Source organism: Coregonus clupeaformis, chromosome 9 (genome assembly GCF_020615455.1).
Source record: "Coregonus clupeaformis isolate EN_2021a chromosome 9, ASM2061545v1, whole genome shotgun sequence".
Taxonomy (NCBI): domain Eukaryota; kingdom Metazoa; phylum Chordata; class Actinopteri; order Salmoniformes; family Salmonidae; genus Coregonus; species Coregonus clupeaformis.
The window spans coordinates 50132667-50151384 of record NC_059200.1 but is presented as its reverse complement, the minus strand read 5'-3'; positions in this window follow the sequence as shown (position 1 = coordinate 50151384).

Genomic DNA, 18718 nt, shown 5'->3' with positions numbered 1-18718 from the left:
CACACTCTCCTTCTCCCTCGTGACCAATAGCCCCCGTAACCTGGCGGCCTCCTCTGCTAACCGGCTGAACCGCTCTATCGCGGCCTCCTGCTGCTTGCAACAGAAATGTTATTATTACATGCACTTATATTAGCTTTTTCAAAAGCTTTAAAACTGGCAGCGATAATGTTCAAAGTAGTCCAACCTACAGCATAAACCAACAGATCACTTCCAACTACAATAACATTCTCAGTAACGGTTACAGATCTGATTTTCTTGCTATGACTGTGATATATTGGTGTTTGTCTACCTTAATTCAATGCACTGACTGTAAGTCCCTCTAGATAAGAGCATCTGCTGAATAACCAAATGTAAATGTGGAAACAAACACTTGCAAAGCATGCTCGGTATTATTCTAATGAGCTCCGCCCCCAAACAAGTAAACATTTGATTACATTTACATTTTACATTTTAGTCATTTAGCAGACGCTCTTATCCAGAGCAACTTACAGTTAGTGAGTGCATACATTATTTATTATTTATTTTTCATACCGTGGGAATCGAACCCACAACCCTGGCGTTGCAAACGGCATGCTCTACCAACTGAGCTACATCCCTGCCGGCCATTCCCTCCCCTACACGACGCTGGGCCAATTGTGCGCCGCCCCATGGGTCTCCCGGTCGCGGCCGGCTACGACAGAGCCTAAGTGTGGACCAGATCCAAATCATAGTCATTTAGGCGATGTTTCACAAGTTTGAACATCACAGTACAGTACGGCACAGTTTAATTCAGTAGAGTACAGTACATGCTTCATTCTATAGCTAGAGGACTCCTGATATCTCCAGGAGTAATCTGTTGTCGTCTAGTACTGTCTAAGTGCTGCCTGTCTTCCCAGTGGCCTGCTTGGTGTGTGAACTGCTGACTGCTCATAATTTGCAGATAGTTGTTGACACATCAACCAGTGATATGATGTTTTTATGGTATAATGAGGTCATGCCATAGGATTGTGGGGACAGAGTTAGAGTTAATAGATAATTAGTCTGGTGCCAGGAAGTCTACATTCCTTATGTCAAAGTAGATTAGTGATGGTTAGGGTAGTGTGAGTGATGGACAGGATGTAGTGACCTGGGGTAAAGGGTAATAAGAACAGAGACAGGGAGGCCTATGATGGTTTCCAGATGTATGTGAAAGGAGTAAGAACCAAGGCTATATAAGGTAGAGTGTCTTCTTTGTTAAGTTAGTTCAACTGACGAAGGGCAAAGCCATGTCCGTTTGTTAGATGAACCCACGAGCTCGTGATTCAATAAATACTTGGTATGAAATCTCCACAGAATGTCTAAGTATATCCTTGCATTCTTGATTCTTTGATACCTGAGAAACTCATCATAACAACCAGGATCAAGGGGCAGGGCAATTTGTGACTTGTGTTGGGAATCAGTGGCTGTATTGGAGGGGGAGTGGTTTCACCTCTCCTAGGCAATCAGCAATTAGTACAGGGAGGTGTGCTCTCCACCTCTGCTAGGCAATTAGCAATTAGTGTTAGTTCTTCAGTCTCCCCTAGTTTCTCAGGAAGAGAGGAAGGCTCCACACCACTCTCTCACTTGAGTATCTTACCTAGTTATTTACAGATTCTCATTTTGCGCTTTTGTAGCTTTGTCAACTATGTGTGTGTTTTCTATACTTGTTCACACCTCTCCCTGTAGGCTTTATAGACACTCCCCACCCCTTGGCTGCAACCCTTCTAATTTAGTGTACCCTGCGCACACAACCCATGTTGAATTCCGGGTCTCTGGCAGCGTTTGGAACTGCCGATCTGCGGTCAAGAACGCAGAGTTCATCTCAGCCTATGCTGCCCTTCAGTCCCTTGACATTTTGGCCCTAACGGAGACATGGATCACCCCAGAGAACATTGCTACTCCAGCTGCTCTTTCTTCATCTTGACAAACTCATTTTCTGACGATGGCTCACCGTTCTTCATGCTTGGCGACTTCAACTTCACAACGTCTGCCTTCGATACATTTCTTTCCAACTCTCTTTCCCCTCCTTGGCTCTTTTGATCTCACCATTTCCCAATCCCCTCCAACTCACAAGGCAGGCAATAAGCTCAACTTCATCTTTACTAGAGGCTGCTGGCCTACTAATATCACTACAACCCCTCCAGGTCTTTGATCACTACTTTGTTTCCTTTTCTGCCTCCCTTTCCTCCAACCCTAACCACTCAGCCTCTACCCAGATGGTCATGCACCATTGCAATCTTTGCTCTCTCGCTCTTCTATCCTCCCTTCTGCTATATCCTTCTCCCTCCTGTCTTCTGATTCTGCCTCTTCGACCATACTTTCCTCCCTTTCTACATCCTATGACTTGCACTGTCCCCTTTCTGCTCGGCCCTCCCCTCCTGCTCCGTGGCTGAGTGACTCATTGTGAGCTTACAGAACAGGGCTGTAGGCAGCTGAGCGGAAATGAGGGAAAACTAAACTTCCGGAGGACCTATCATCCTTTCACTCCCTCCTCTCTACCTTCTCTTCCTCTGTATCCGCTGCTAAAGCCACCTTCTACCACTCTAAATGTCAAGCTTCTGCCTCTAACCCTAGGAAACTAATTTCCACCTTCTCCTCCCTCCTTAATCCTCCAACCCCTCCCTCTCTGCGGATGACTTTGTCAACCACTTTGAAAAAAAGGTTGACATCCATTATTCATTCACTCAGCCTATTGAGTCCACTGGTCTCACTCACACAGAACTACCCTACGCCTTGACCTCTTTCTCCCCTCTCTCTCCAGATGACATCCTGCGACTAGTGAGGTCTGGCTGCCTGCTCGACCACATCCCTCCTCCCTTCTCCAGACCATCTCTGGAGAACTTCTCCCATTCCTCACTTCCCTGACCACTCGCTGCGTCCCCTCGGACTTCAAAATGGCCCGAGTTGCTCCCCTCCTCAAGAAACCAACACTCGACTCATCTGACGTCAAAAACTATAGACCTGTATCCCTTCTAAAACACTTGAGCGCGCTGTCTCTGGTCAACTTTCTCGTTATCTCTCTCAGAATGATCTTCTTGACCCTGTTGGGTTCTACTTTGAAATACTTGCTATACTAGAAGTTAATGGGTACACGTATGAGGAATGTATATTGTGGGGTCAATGGAGGTTGGATATGAGCCAGGGACTTCGAGAGTTACTAAGTAAGGGAAAAGGCAATCACATGGTTGCGGTCACTGATAAGGGTGGATAGCTGTGGATTAGTGAGGAATGTGGGCCGAGGTCAGGTCAGGTCACATGAAGGGAGAAGGAACAGTTTATTACCCAAATCACTTAACTTCCTGCCTAGCAACAAAGATGTAGTGTTTAGAGAAAAGGAGGAGACTCTGCCTAAAGGGGGGTATAAATACTTGTGCTGGTGGAAACATGTCTTTGTCTTATGCAGCTGTGTGACCCAGTGGGTGAATAAACTTGGTTTGAGCTTTACTAGTCGTCCGGGAGTTTTACTCTGTTTATTTAGAATCTAACAGTTGGCGCTGCTAGCAGGGTTCACCACGCTTTACAGTCGAACTAAAGAGTCCGAATCAGTGAAACAGGAGCCGGCACCAAAAACAAGGTAGGCACAGTTCCTACACCTGTTACCACTCATTCTGACATCTTGGGGAGATGAGAGTCGTAGGCTGAACCAATTATAGGATACGGACCTAGAAAGCCTGAGCTTATTCAGTAGTCCCATTGTATTACGACCGGTTGTAGATTTATGGTATATGGTAAGTCCCGGAAGGTAAGCCCGAGCAGGCTGGTACCTGCAGAGGGTAAGTCCTAGGGGGTAAATCCCGAGTGGGATTGGTTCCCTACTAGACCAGTAAAGGGAGGGTGAAAGCCCAGCCGCGGTGGCCGTGAGACCGTAGAGTGTGTGTGTATGGATAAATTGTTATGCTTGTGTACTAGTACGGTAGGTTGTAAAGAAGTAGTCCATGGAGAAGGACAACAGGAGGGAATGTGGATGGTAATAAGAAGGTTGCCTATATGTTCTGGAGGAAAGCCACATTCATGGTTAAAAAAAAGCAAGACGATATTCTAACGTTGTGTGAACATAATATGTGTGTATTAGCAGTAGCAATCAGGAGAGTGGTTGGTTTATGCCCTATTGGGAGGGGGAACCGTGACATGTGGAAATAAGAAGACAACTGTGAAGAATTTGTGTTACTTGTGTTGTCAACAACAGTGATATTTGAGGCGTAACACGGTTATAAGACATCAGGTCACCCGTATTCTCCTGTATTAAATTGGCAGACCTTTAGTATTGGTTCCAATACAAGGTATCAGGTGCCGTGACCAATTAATAGACACAAATACCATAACTACTCTCCGGGGAAGTGGGTATCACTACCTTGGAAAATAGTTAATAGAAGGCGTGTATTAGAGCCGTGGTGGAGGAAATCTAAACACTCTGGACACTGTCGGGAGAGGCTTCGGAATAATAGCTATTGAAATGGCGACCGGCGACCCCGATTCTCCCTGTAAAGGGGGGCTAGAAGAAGAAAAGTTTAACAAAGCCATAGAGGCGCTGAAAGAGGCGCACAAGCATTCTGCCAATTCGGCTCTGAAATTGCGCAAACTGGATAAAATTGGTCAGCATTTCCCTGCTGACGGAAAATTCCAATCAAATAAAGAACTCAGAGGTGCTGTTGTGGTATGGCACAATGACAATATACAAGCGTTTTATCAACAGAAAAGCACAACCGATGGAACCAAAATGTATAGATATACTCAGCATCAAAAGGACTGGGTATGTGAGTATCTTGATAGAAGTTGTACGTCTGATTTGATGGCAGGTTTGAAACCTGTTATCAAAACGGCTATTGCGGGGGTAGTGGACCAACATTTTCATTGGGATGAAACAGAGCAGGAGGCTTTGAAAGTGGAATCTAATTCCGATCACTTCGCAGCCGTGCGAGTGGTTAATACAGCCACAGTGAAAGACAGTGGTTTCAATGGCCAAGGTAAGACAAAGAAACAGGGAGGGAAAAGTAACGAAAAAACATAAAAGCTTAGGGCGACAGATCCCTGTTTTAGATGTGGGGCCATTGGTCATTGGAAGAATGCGTGTAGGGTAGTACTGGAACATTCGGAGGGAATGCTGCGATGCAAGCGTTTGCATCTTTGACAAAAGAACAGCAGCAAACACTCTTGAAAGCAGCGTGGCAGAAAACTTTCACATAGCAGTGTATGGCCTCGGTTCGATCGATAGTGGTTCATAGAGATGACAGTTTCTATGTGAAGGGAGACGTAGGAGGCCACGTCTCACACAACTTTCTAATAGATGCCGGCAATCAAATATCACTGATTCCTTATGATGAGAAATAGGCTACATTTACGACAGGGAAAAGTATTATTCAGCAAGGTAACGGGCAGAATCGAAAGCGATACGACTACTACCCATGTCTCTGACCATAGGACCTGTAACAATACCCAGATATTGTTACATGGCGACGGGTGTGGAACCAATTTTGGGGTTGGAAGAATCTATGCGAAATGCCAGGGGAATGGATTCTAAAAAGGTAACAAATAAAAAATTACCAGGCCAAACACTCCTTGCAAACTCAGAAAACCTTGGGGGGTTTTAATCTCGTGAGACATTTTATTTTGTCTTATTCTGAAATAAATGTATAGAATTGATGAAAGGGAGGAGGGGTCACAAGAAATTAGAGGGGAGTTAATATTGTGAGTAATTGTTAGTAGAGTTTTGACAAATAAATTCTGTCAAGTGACAGCATTTGGGTTACCAAACCTAAAATTACCCTTTAAAATGTTTGTTCATGAACATGAAGGGCATGGTAGTTTGGTGGTTATGTAAAATCATGGGGGAAAGAGAGACCAGTCAAATAAGAGAGTAAATCGTTAGACTCGGTGGCGAGAGAAATGCCGCTGTGTCTAAGGGTTGTACATGCTAAATAAAGGGTACATAAACGTTGGGATGGATTAAAACAAACGATTAATGATTGGAGGGAGGACAGTGGACTTGTTTTATTTGTAATTTAAACTTTTGTGTTGCTGATTAAGATGTAGCATGGTGAGTACTAACGAAATGTACACGTTCTCTTCCAGGGGAGGATGGGGTGTCCTTATCTCTCTCTTTGAAATGTTTCCCGAGACTGTTGTCTTGGGAGAGCAGTTAGTGAAATTCTGCAATTTTATAAAGTATAAAGGTATCCGGATCGGGCCGTAGAGGGAGCTCCCAGATAAGTAAGGCCTGGCCATTTGTTTGTTTGTTTTTGCCCTACGTTTTACCACACACACAACTCACCGGTTATTACTATTTGTTAGTTATGTTAATACTGTCTTTGATTTATTGTGTGGGGTCTTTTTAATTTGGTTGTAAACTGTGTACGCAGAATGATGGAAATGTTTTTAAATGTTTTCTGAAGTATAGGGAAAGAAAAGGGAAAGAAAATACTTAATGGTTGAATGACCTTTGACCTGACTTTCTGGTGAGGCCTGATCAACCTCACTAGAAATGATAGACATTGGGTGAGACATAAGTATAATATGAAGAAGTCTATACACAAGTTTTTGAGCCGTTTCCGCTCTACTTCCTGAACTCCTCCCGTCGATGCAATCCACTTCCGTTCTGCCGGGCTGGGTTTGTTTTGCTAGCTAGCTCCGTTGTGCCGACAAAGCACTGATATCGCAGTGACAAAGAGGATATAAAAATTACAATTACAACATGAAGAAAAGTGGTTCGGGAACGACGTGTGCGGTAGTTGGTTGCAAAAACTCGAGAAAGCACCTGAACGAGTGGTTAGATAGAGAGTGCTACGACCACAAACCAGCTACGAAGAGGCAATGTCCATGCGCTCCATTGTTTACATTTTTTTCGCAAGCCTGATACCCGACTCGGAATCAAGGACCTGGCTGAAGGCATTGAATCTAAAGAAACCACCCCTCAACGTTTTTGTTTGTTCCTATCACTTTGTTGACCAAAAAACCTACCAAGGATAATCCCTTCCCAGAGTTGTGGTTGGGATACAATCGCCCTCCCCAGCCAAAGAGGCGTCAACTCACCCAGCGGACCACTGCCTCCCCCAGATAAAGAAACGCAGACTTGAATCTGAGGGTAAGTTCAGCAACTTTAGCTATGAAGCTGACAATACTGTTAATTATGAAGAAGTTGTCATACATTAACATTGCTACCGGTATTTTGCTAAGGCAGTTGATTGTTTTGGAGATGGGACAAACAATGCCCACGATAGCTACATCATTAATTGTGTGTGTGTGTGTGTGTGTGTGTGTGTGCCTGCCTGCGTGTGCCTTAGTCTACATCATAAATACAATGCAAGGTGGCAGGCTGTTGTGATGATGATTGTGTGTGTACGTGTGAGTGCAATGTTGTAGTACACATTTTTCCATTGTGATGTTTGTAGTGAGAGGACTCTATGCCTGCATTAATTTTGGTCCATCCATGTTTTCTCTTCCCCTTTTTAGATGCTCCAGAAACCTGTCAGCCTGTCTGTGAGGCCGAGCCTGCTACACCAAAATTTCGAGATGCCCAGACCCAATGGGAGGATCCGTCACATATTGATCACATTTACTGTTCAACAACACAGTCTGTTAAAGTAGACAAGGCCACACAGTGCGAGGCAGAAATGGGTCCTACTGTGACCAGCACCACGGTCATTGATGATGCTAGGTCCCGGCTGTATACAGGAGTGCTTATGGTTCAATTCTTCACCCTGGTGACGGTGTTGTTGCCTTTCAGTAAGCCATCAATTACCCTTCCTGTTGTTGACCAAATACTTATGACGTTGATGAAACTAAAACTAAACCTAATATTAGGAGATATTGCTCACCGCTTCAATGTGTCTACATCCATGGCAAGCATTGTGATTAGTCACTGGATTGACGTGATGGGTGAACAGTTCAAAGTCCTGATCCCCTGGCTTCCAAGAGAGACCATTCGTGCCACCATGCCCTTGTCGTTTCAGAGGAACTACCCTCGAACCACCTGCATCATTGACTGTGCCGAAAGTGCCATGCAGAGAGCCACAAACCACGACTCAAGGAGTGACACTTTCAGCCAGTATAAATCACGCAACATTGTGAAATATCTCGTCGCTGTGGCCCCTAATGGGCTAATCATGTTTATATGTGATGCCTATGCTGGCAGAAGCAGCGATAAGTTTATCACCATGGACAGTGGGTTCCTAGACTATCTGGGGGCTGGTGATGAGGTCATGGCGGACCGTGGGTTCACCATTCGAGACTTGCTTGATGAGAGAAGGGTCAGTTTGAACATCCCTGCTTTCACCTACAGGCGCAATCAGTTGACCAATGAGGAGACGACACGCACCAGGCGAGTAGCCAATGTCCGCATACATGTGGAAAGAGCAATCCAGAGACTGAAGGTGTTTAAGATTTTATCCCAGAATGTTCCCATCAGCATGGCACCGAAACTGGACAACATCTTAACCATCTGTGCTGGCCTAGTTAACCTGAAGAGTCCACTGATCAGTGAGGTTTAGAATCTTGCCCTGTGTCCCTGTCTACCAACACCCAGCCATGTTGTTCATTAAATACAGATAAACACAACAAATACTGCGTGCATTGTATTTTTTAATATTATATATGAATATTTTCATAGTGATATAATTGTGTGGGCTGCTTTTGTATTTTACTTTTTAATACCTGTTAAGATTAAACACGCAATCTTTCTTGTTGAAGCCATTTTTTTTGTTTCCTCAAAACAATTAATGAATCCAGTGTTATTTATGTACAGTATGAGCTTACTATGAATTATGAACTGTGTTAAAATAAATTGTAGCACTCTAAGGATTGAAATTACATAACTTTATTTTCACTCAAACAGTAGGCACACTGATATATTGCACAGCATAAAGAGATCATGTAAACAATGGACATCTGTTGGCTCCTGTGGGCATGACCTAAATAAGGCAGTTTATTTTGGTTTTAAAATGCTGAGATATTTACTGCAGAACTGTAACCTTCCCTCAACAAAATCATCAACAATTTTCGGGAGCATGTGGGCAAAGTAGAATGTGCGCAGCCTTATGATATGCCCCTGGACAAAGCCTTGGTCGTAGGGTACTTCGATTTCTAGGTGCTCAGTTTTGTTCCAGATCACCAACTTGGAGTGCTGAAGCCCTGTGCAGTGCATCCCAATTTGTACCTGCATGTAGTAGCCTTTTGGACCATTGCAGGCAATATGGTAATCTACCCTATCTCCGTTTGCCACAGTTGTGATTTCGCAGTTCTTTGTTGCCAAAAATTCTGCAAGTGACTTGTTTCCCATCACAGGTGATTTGATCTCCAACAGAATGTTGTTGTTTATCACTCCATCGGGAGATGCTGCAAGCCACGGTTCCTTTTCGCACACCACTAAGCCTTTGGTTTCAATGCTGTTGCCCAGAGTTTCCAAATAGTCCCTTGCAAGTTCCTCCCCCTCCGCTCCTTGACGGGTTGCGGCATTGCCACGGAAGGATGGGTGTAAGTGTTCTGACAAAAACTTGTCAGGCGCCGCCGTAGCCAGTCAAAGTAGTAGAACCGTGTTCCCAAGCTAGCGTCGACATCGCTGTGTTTACACCAGCAGACGTTGTGCAAACAACTTCCGGCGGAAATGAAATGCATTTGTGTAGAGTTATGGCGCCACCCGGGATACAGCGCGTAAACTTGTGTATAGCTGTTGTTGTTTTGGTTAATGTTTTTGTCTTTGTTTCGATACAAATCTCACCAGATTGGATCTGCTGTATGGTCGGGGTTTCTCCCTGAGGGTTAGCTCTCTAACTCCTTGACCCGGTAACTCTGCGGTGAGGTCGCCAGTATGATAAGGGAGTATAAGCCAATTTGGAAAATGTTTTCAACAGTGTGTTGGTATGCTCTTTTACATTTGTCTTAGGAATTTTGTATTAAGAAAATTGGGAAGGTAATTTGTCATACGGTAAATAGTTGTTTGGATTTTCTGAATCAGACATGACTCAAACTGTTGTTTTGGTCTGTCCTCTCTCGAAGTTATGGCGATAGTGACTACAGATGGTATCTAAATGCATGGAAGGAATAATATGATGAGAACAGTGTGAGCTTCACCCCCCTAACCGGCTGAAGTAATGGCGTTCACGACGGCCCTGTGCTGCACCACTTCTACTGAGACCTGAGTCCGAGCTAGCAACCTGTGTACGAGCGGCAGGAGTGCGGCATGAGTCCTGAAACCGGGCATGTGGAGTGAGCATGGAGAGGGATCACGTTCAAACTCCTCTCATGCTGCTGGTGCACTGGTGGGAAAATAGACCAGACAGAATGGACTGTACAGAATGGTGGTGGAGGCTCAGGTGAGAGATTCGTTACTGGGGAAAATCTGATTAATTCCCCAGATATTGAAATCGGGACATTATCAAGGGCCATCAACTGTGAAAGGCATGAGTTGCATATGTGCCGTTGGGAAATTGAACTATAACGCTATCTGAAGAAGAAAATGAAGAATACGCCAGAAGATGAGTGCCGGGAAGGAGGGGGGTGGTCAACTGTGCCTGTAAATTGATTTAGGGTTGCCCTAAACTGTTTATTTGGGGTATCAGGTTGATTGTGGTCTGCACACTCGGAAATGTATGGTAATTTAGGTAAAAAAGTGCATTGAGAAACCAATCTGTCATTAACATGCCACTCGCTACAGTAAAACAGGGACAAACGAGGGCAGTGATGAGAAAAGTTAATCTTGGTAATATAAGTATTGCATTCTGTCTATATATTTTCCCTGTCTGTAAATGTACATACTAACAGTGTCGGTGTGTGCTAAGTTGAGGGTCTCGAATTCGAGTGATAGACTCAACGTGAAGCACTAAGGACTGTCATTCTAAATTTGAGTTGGATAACGTATCAAATGTTTTAATTATGATTCAGAAAGGAGAGAAAGAGAGAGCGAGCGCTGCCCCTAAGCTGTGAGGAGAGGGTGCACTCTCTAGGGAGGGTTTTCCTCCCTTTAAACCTTATCTTTTCATGTCCTCCGAGAGGGAGGTTATTAGAGAACCCACTAGATGATAGCTTGGGCTAACCAGGAAGGGGTTTCGTTTTACCATGTCATCAGAATCCTAATGTTAAAACGCATCAATACATATGGCTTGCTGGATGATACAGTACAATTTATTACGTACAAGGCTCATAGTCTGTGTCTTGCTTTGACACCCGAGAATGAGGATGAAGGGGACTGGCATGGAGACTAGCACCCCATTGGCATAGAACAGAACGGATGGACAGAGACGGGCATGGAGACTAGCACCCCATTGGCATAGAACAGAATGGATGGACAGAGACTGGCATGGAGACTAGCACCCCATTGGCATATAACAGAACGGATGGACAGAGACTGGCATGGAGACTACCACCCCATTGGCATAGAACAGAACGGATGGACAGAGACTGGCATGGAGACTAGCATCCCATTGGCATAGAACAGAACGGATGGACAGAGACTGGCATGGAGACTAGCATCCCATTGGCATAGAACAGAATGGATGGACAGAGACTGGCATGGAGACTAGCATCCCATTGGCATAGAACAGAACGGATGGACAGAGACTGGCATGGAGACTAGCACCCCATTGGCATAGACCAGAACGGATGGACAGAGACTGGCATGGAGACTAGCATCCCATTGGCATAGAACAGAATGGATGGACGGTTCTTGCCCCAATCTCATTCGCATCAAGGGTGGTGTGAAATTATTAAACATGTATTTTCTCTCTTCCCTGTTCAAGTCAATATGTTTTCTATGTGTCATGGAACATGAGAATTATCATTGTTCCAGAGGAGGGATTGTTGAAAATTGGCTAATTGACTTGAGAATGTTTTAGTATGTTTATAACTATATAAGTGGATTAGCAGTAGTGACTAACGTGTTATGGGTTAGATGGAATGATTTATATGCAAATGTTTTGGTGGCCGGAGGCAAGGTACATACGGGGCACGTGTTTGAGACAGAATGTTTGCATAAGGGTGTTAGTTGCAGAGTCTGGCAGGATCAACATCAGTGTATTCTGTAGAGTCCCAAAAACCAAGGCATTAACGTTACAGGGAATTGGGAGAGCGGAATGGAATGTGACTGGAGCGGAGATCTGTGTGGCTCATAAATTAAGGAAGGGGGTATTAGAGTCTGGGGAACGATACCACTCCTCAATGTATATTGTTACAGGGGATAGCTCGTAGGAGAGAAAGGACAGCTAACTGTGCACAATCTAGAGACTACTATGAAGTTAAATTGAACTTCACACATACCCAGATCAGGGTGGGAGTAGCAGAGATAGTGTTGTCATTTCAGACACTATTGTCAACTTTCAGTGAGGGGTTCGTCAAAGAAGGTACAACGCTTTAAAGAATAGCCACAGATCCCTGTATACAGGAGGCCACATCACTGGAAGGGAAGTTGGAAGGAAAGTTTGCTGTAGTAGTAGCATCACATCTCCTGCAGAGTGTGATTAAGAAACATGTGACTCAGAGTTTTGTAAGGTTGGATACTCTTCCAATTCCACTAATCTCTCCCCCTTTCCTAACAGCCAGCAAACACTTGGCATATCTCCCAGAAGATTGGGGACGAGTGAAGGTAAACGGAAAGTGTCAGAAGGTGGCTGCTTATCAACCGTTGGGACCCAAAGTTTACGCTGTTACGAGGGTGTTCACAAAGGGCTGGGGTGTAGTTCGGCCTTGGGATGAGAGATGTGTACCTAACCTGAGCACAGGAAAGTATTTTCCACAGGTACCGACTGTAGCAGAACATAGGAGGTCATTGGAGATGTTGGTGGCTAGGGAACCGGGTATGAGTTGGGAGACAGGTAGAGGGTATCTGAAAGATTCAGTCCTAGATCTATCAGTGAACCATAAAGGCAATAGGAAATCAGGAGCAGGAGACAGATTCAATGCAATAGCTATTCTCACAGCAGTCACTGTAGGGACAGTAACTGAAGGAGCAGTAGTAGTGGTGAAGGATGCTATAGTAACAGCATGGAACTGGACTACGGAGCAAATGAGGAGTATTTTGAAGTATGCCTCATGGGCAGTGTTAGTGGTAGCATTGTTGGGATAAGTGGAGCGCGGTGGTGGTCGGGAGAGGTTGTGTTTTCTCTAGCAGGAGGTAAGCTTGGCTTCTTATATGATGTTGAGTAAAGCTTAAACCATGTATTTAGATTGTAGGTAGGTATTGTAGTCAGGTATTATAGGTAGTTTACTTAGGTAGTTATTGTAGGTTATTGTAGGTTATTGTAGGTAATTATTGTAGGTAAGTATTGTATTCGGCGGACCCCAGCGAAGCACGAGTGCTAGCTAACCCACTACTTGGACCAACAAAGCTAGCTAGCTAGCTAGCGGGTAGCTACTGGTAACTTTTAGCAACTGTGGTTAGTTGTTTCCAATGTTATTTCACGCTTAAGAGTACCTGTAATTGAGCCAGCTAGCTACCTACCATTCAGCTGTTTTTCTAACCTCATTATCCGAGGCATTAACGTTAGGTGGTTGGTAGCTGCTGTACTTAATTACAGCTACTGATTGCAGTCTGCCACCCAGTTAGCTGGTGTTGGGTAAGTTTGGCTTTATACATAGCTTGGGCTTTGTCGAGTAAGGCTTAAACTATGTATTTAGATTGTAGTTAGGTATTATAGGTAGGCATCGTGGGCTGTATATTATTAGGTATTATAGGTAGGCATCATGGGCTGTTGTGGGTAGTTGTTGTATGTAGTTATTGTAGGTTACTTTTGTATTCGGCGGTGCCGGGTGTAGCACGAAGCTAGCTAGCTAACTCACCTCCTGGACTAGCTGGCTAGTAGCTATTAGCAACGGTAGCAACTAAATACAATATCCTTTTAGCCAGCCACATTCGTTCGCAGCGACGCCGTTTTTCAAACAAAGTCAACACAGCAGCCATTGCTAGCTAGCCAACACTACCAGCTGGCTGTACTGTGGTAGCTAAATACAATATCTTTGTGCTAGCTAGCCAACGTTTAATCATTGCTGCGTTATGAAAGAACTAGACACGGACACGAATTATCTGTTTAGTGTGTTAACACACTATTGGTAGTTTGTTGTAACCAAGTATTGGTGCTAAACTGTGTGTTATTGGATGCTAGCATGCTAGTTAGCTATGGCGTCATAGTTAGCTAGCTGAATAAAGTAAGTTGAGTCTAGTCCTTGAAACGCTGTAGCTTACAACAATTCTAATTTCTAAAGTGGAAGTTGGGAGAGTTTTATTCGGGTGGTTCAGTGAAACAATTATAGTTTCTGAGGTGGAAGTTGGGAGAGTTATATTTTTTTGGTGAGGGAGGCCTTGCTCTCTCCTTTCCCAGATGTTTAGTTCATTTCATTCCGATCTCCTCTGCATTATTGTAGCCATCTGCTACAGCCTGTCAACTATGCCTCTGCCTATCCCTGTTCTCTCCTCTCCGCACAGGCTACACAAACGCCTCACACCGCGTGGCTGCTGCCTCTCTAACCTGGTGGTCCCTGCACGCACCACACACCTGGAGTTCCAGGTCTCAGGCAGCCTCTGGAACTGCCGTTCTGCTGCCAACAAGGCTGACTTCATCCCAGCCTATGCTACCCTCCAGTCCCTCGACTTCCTGGCGCTGACGGAAACATGGATTACCACTGAAAACACTGCTACTCCTACTGCTCTCTCCTCGTCTGACCATGTGTTCTCGCATACCCCGAGAGCATCTGGTCAGAGGGGTGGTGGCACAGGAATCCTCATCTCTCCCAAGTGGTCATTCTCAATTTTTCCCCCTAACCCATCTGTCTATCTCCTCATTTGAATTCCACGCTGTCACAGTCACTAGCCCATTTAAGCTTAATATCCTTGTCATCTATCGCCCTCCAGGTTCCCTTGGAGAGTTCATCAATGAGCTTGACGCCTTGATAAGTTCCTTTCCTGAGGATGGCTCACCCTTCACAGTTTTGGGGGATTTCAACCTCCCTACGTCTACATTTGACTCATTTCTCTCTGCCTCCTTCTTTCCACTCCTCTCCTCTTTTGACCTCACCCTCTCACCGTCCCCCCCTACTCACAAGGCAGGCAATACGCTTGACTTCATCTTTACTAGATGTTGCTCTTCTACTAATCTCACTGCAACTCCCCTCCATGTCTCCGACCACTACTTTGTATCCTTTTCTCTCTCGCTCTCCTCCAACACTACTCACTCTGCCCCTACACAGATGGTAACACGCCGCCGCAACCTTCGCTCTCTCTCTCCCACTACTCTCTCCTCTTCCATCCTATCATCTCTTCCCTCTGCTCAATCCTTCTCCCTCCAATCTCCTGATTCTGCCTCCTCAACCCTCCTCTCCTCCCTTTCTGCATCCTTTGACTCCCTGTGTCCCCTATCCTCCCGGCCGGCTCGGTCCTCCCCTCCAGCTCCGTGGCTTGACGACTCATTGCGAGCTCACAGATCAAAGCTCCGGGCAGCTGAGCGGAAATGGAAGAAAACTAAACTCCCTGCCGACCTGGCATCTTTTCACTCCCTCCTCTCTACATTTTCTTCATCTGTTTCTGCTGCTAAGGCCACTTTCTACCACTCTAAATTCCAAGCATCTGCCTCTAACCCTAGGAAGCTCTTTGCCACATTCTCCTCACTGCTGAATCCTCCCCCCCACCCCCCCCTCCTCCCTCTCTGTGGATGACTTCGTCAACCACTTTGAAAAGAAGGTTGACGACATCCGATCCTCGTTTGTTAAGTCTAATGACACTGCTGGTCCTGCTCACACTGCCCTACCCTATGCTTTGACTTCTTTCTCCCTCTCTCTCCAGATAAAATCTTGCGACTAGTGACTGCAGGCCGCCCAACAACCTGCCCGCTTGACCCCATCCCCTCCTCTCTTCTCCAGACCATCTCCGGTGACCTTCTCCCCTACCTCACCTCGCTGATCAACTCATCCTTGACCGCTGGCTATGTCCCTTCCGTCTTCAAGAGAGCGAGAGTTGCACCCTTCTTAAAAAACAACACTCGATCCCACTGATGTCAACAACTACAGACCAGTATCCCTTCTTTCTTTTCATTCCAAAACTATTGAGCGTGCCGTCTTTAGCCAACTCTCTTGCTATCTCTCTCAGAATGACCTTCTTGATCCAAACCAGTCAGGTTTCAGGACTGGTCATTCAACTGAGACTGCTCTTCTCTGTGTCACGGAGGCTCTCCGCACTGCTAAAGCTAACTCTCTCTCCTCTGCTCTTGTCCTTCTAGACCTGTCTGCTGCCTTTGATACTGTGAACCATCAGATCCTCCTCTCCACCCTCTCCGAGCTGGGCATCTCCGGCGCGGCTCACTCCTGGATTGCGTCCTACCTGACCGGTCGCTCCTACCAAGTGGCGTGGCGAAGCTGTCTCCGCACCACGTGCTCTCACCACTAGTGTCCCCAGGGCTCAGTTCTAGGCCCTCTCCTTTTCTCCCTATACACCAAGTCACTTGGCTCTGTCATATCCTCACATGGCCTCTCCTATCATTGCTACGCTGACGATACACAACTAATCTTCTCCTTTCCCCCTTCTGATAACCAGGTGGCGAATCGCATCTCTGCATGTCTGGCAGACATATCAGTATGGATGACGGATCACCACCTCAAGCTGAACCCCTGGCAAGACGGAGCTGCTCTTCCTCCCGGGGAAGGACTGCCCGTTCCATGATCTCGCCATCACGGTTGACAACTCCGTTGTGTCCTCCTCCCAGAGTGCGAAGAGCCTTGGCGTGACCCTGGACAACACCCTGTCGTTCTCCGCTAACATCAAGGCGGTGACCCGATCCTGCAGGTTCATGCTCTACAACATTCGGAGAGTACGATCCTGCCTTACACAGGAAGCGGCACAGGTCCTAATCCAGGCACTTGTCATCTCCCGTCTGGATTACTGCAACTCGCTGTTGGCTGGGCTCCCTGCCTGTGCCATTAAACCCCTACAACTCATCCAGAATGCCGCAGCCCGTCTGGTGTTCAACCTTCCCAAGTTCTCTCACGTCACCCCCCTCCTCCGCACACTCCACTGGCTTCCAGTTGAAGCTCGCATCCGTTACAAGACCATGGTGCTTGCCTATGGAGCAGTGAGGGGAACGGCACCTCCGTACCTTCAGGCTCTGATCAGTCCCTACACCCAAACGAGGGCATTGCGTTCATCCACCTCTGGCCTGCTGGCTCCCTTCCTCTGCGGAAGCATAGTTCCCGCTCAGCCCAGTCAAAACTGTTCGCTGCTCTGGCACCCCAATGGTGGAACAAGCTCCCTCACGACGCCAGGACAGCGGAGTCACTCACCACCTTCCGGAGACATTTGAAACCCCACCTCTTTAAGGAATACCTGGGATAGGATAAAGTAATCCTTCTACCGCCCCGCCCCCCCCAAAAAAAAAAAATTTGGAAAGTGGTTATCCCACTGGCTATAGGGTGAATGCACCAATTTGTAAGTCGCTCTGGATAAGAGCGTCTGCTAAATGACGTAAATGTGCCCTTGAGCAAGGCACTTAACCCTAATTGCTCCTGTAAGTCGCTCTGGATAAGAGCGTCTGCTAAATGACTAAAATGTAAAAATGTAATCTTCTGAGGGCGTTTATGTTGAAACGTTTATACAGTGCTGATTTACCTCAGGACGTAAAGTTGATTAGGGCCACCGCACATGTATATCGGGTGGCCATGGAGAAAGGAGATGGGAAGCGAAGTGAAAAATGACATGGCTTGGGAACACCTGTGGCCTGACATGGGGAAGACTGGGTGAAAGCATGAGGAGGTTTTTTAGGTCCTTCATTTTTGTGGAACCGAGCAGAAAATTATCTTGAAGGCATAGAGTCAAGCGAGAGAGAGAGAGTGGGAATCGTCATGTTATCAAACTTCGGTTTCTCTTTGCATATATAATTATGAATAGCTTAACGCATAATAATACTTGTTATGTTTTGTGTATCTTTTTGCTTTTCAAGTCTTGTGCTATCACTCTCTTAGGAACCCGAAGGAGGAAATGGAGAAAGTCAAAAGCTCCAGCTGAAATTGAGGAAGTCAAAAGCTCCAGCTGAAATGTCATTATCAGTTGTACGATGAGAGAAGGATATAAGAGTGTACATAGTGGAATCATAGATCAGAGGCCATAAGTCTCTGAGGTGTAAATATACAAATCAACTGTGAATGTTAATCATGTTTTATTTTTTGTTCATTTCTAAGTCATTTCAAAGTGTGTGATGTTGAACAGTATGGAATTCCTATTCAAATAGGAGGGACTGTTGGGTTCTAGTTTGAAATACTTGCTATACTAGAAGTTAATGGGTACATGTATGAGGAATGAATATGGTGGGGTCAATGGAGGTTAAATAAGAGCCAGGGACTTGGAGAGTTACTAAGTAAGGGAAAAGGCAATCACATGGTTGCGGTCACTGATAAGGGTGGATAGCTGTGGATTAGTGAGGAATGTGGGCCGAGGTCAGGTCAGGTCACATGAAGGGAGAAGGAACTGTTTATTACCCACATCACTTAACTTCCTGCCTAGCAACAAAGATGTAGTGTTTAGAGAAAAGGAGGAGACTCTGCCTAAAGGGGGGTATAAATACTTGTGCTGGTGGAAACATGTCTTTGTCTTATGCAGCTGTGTGACCCAGTGGGTGAATAAACTTGGTTTGAGCTTTACTAGTGGTCCATGAGTTTTACTCTGTTTATTTAGAATCTAACAACCCTAACCAGTTAGGCTTCAAGACGAATGATTTATATATACACTAGATGACTAATAAGGGGTGCTATGTTGAAGCCA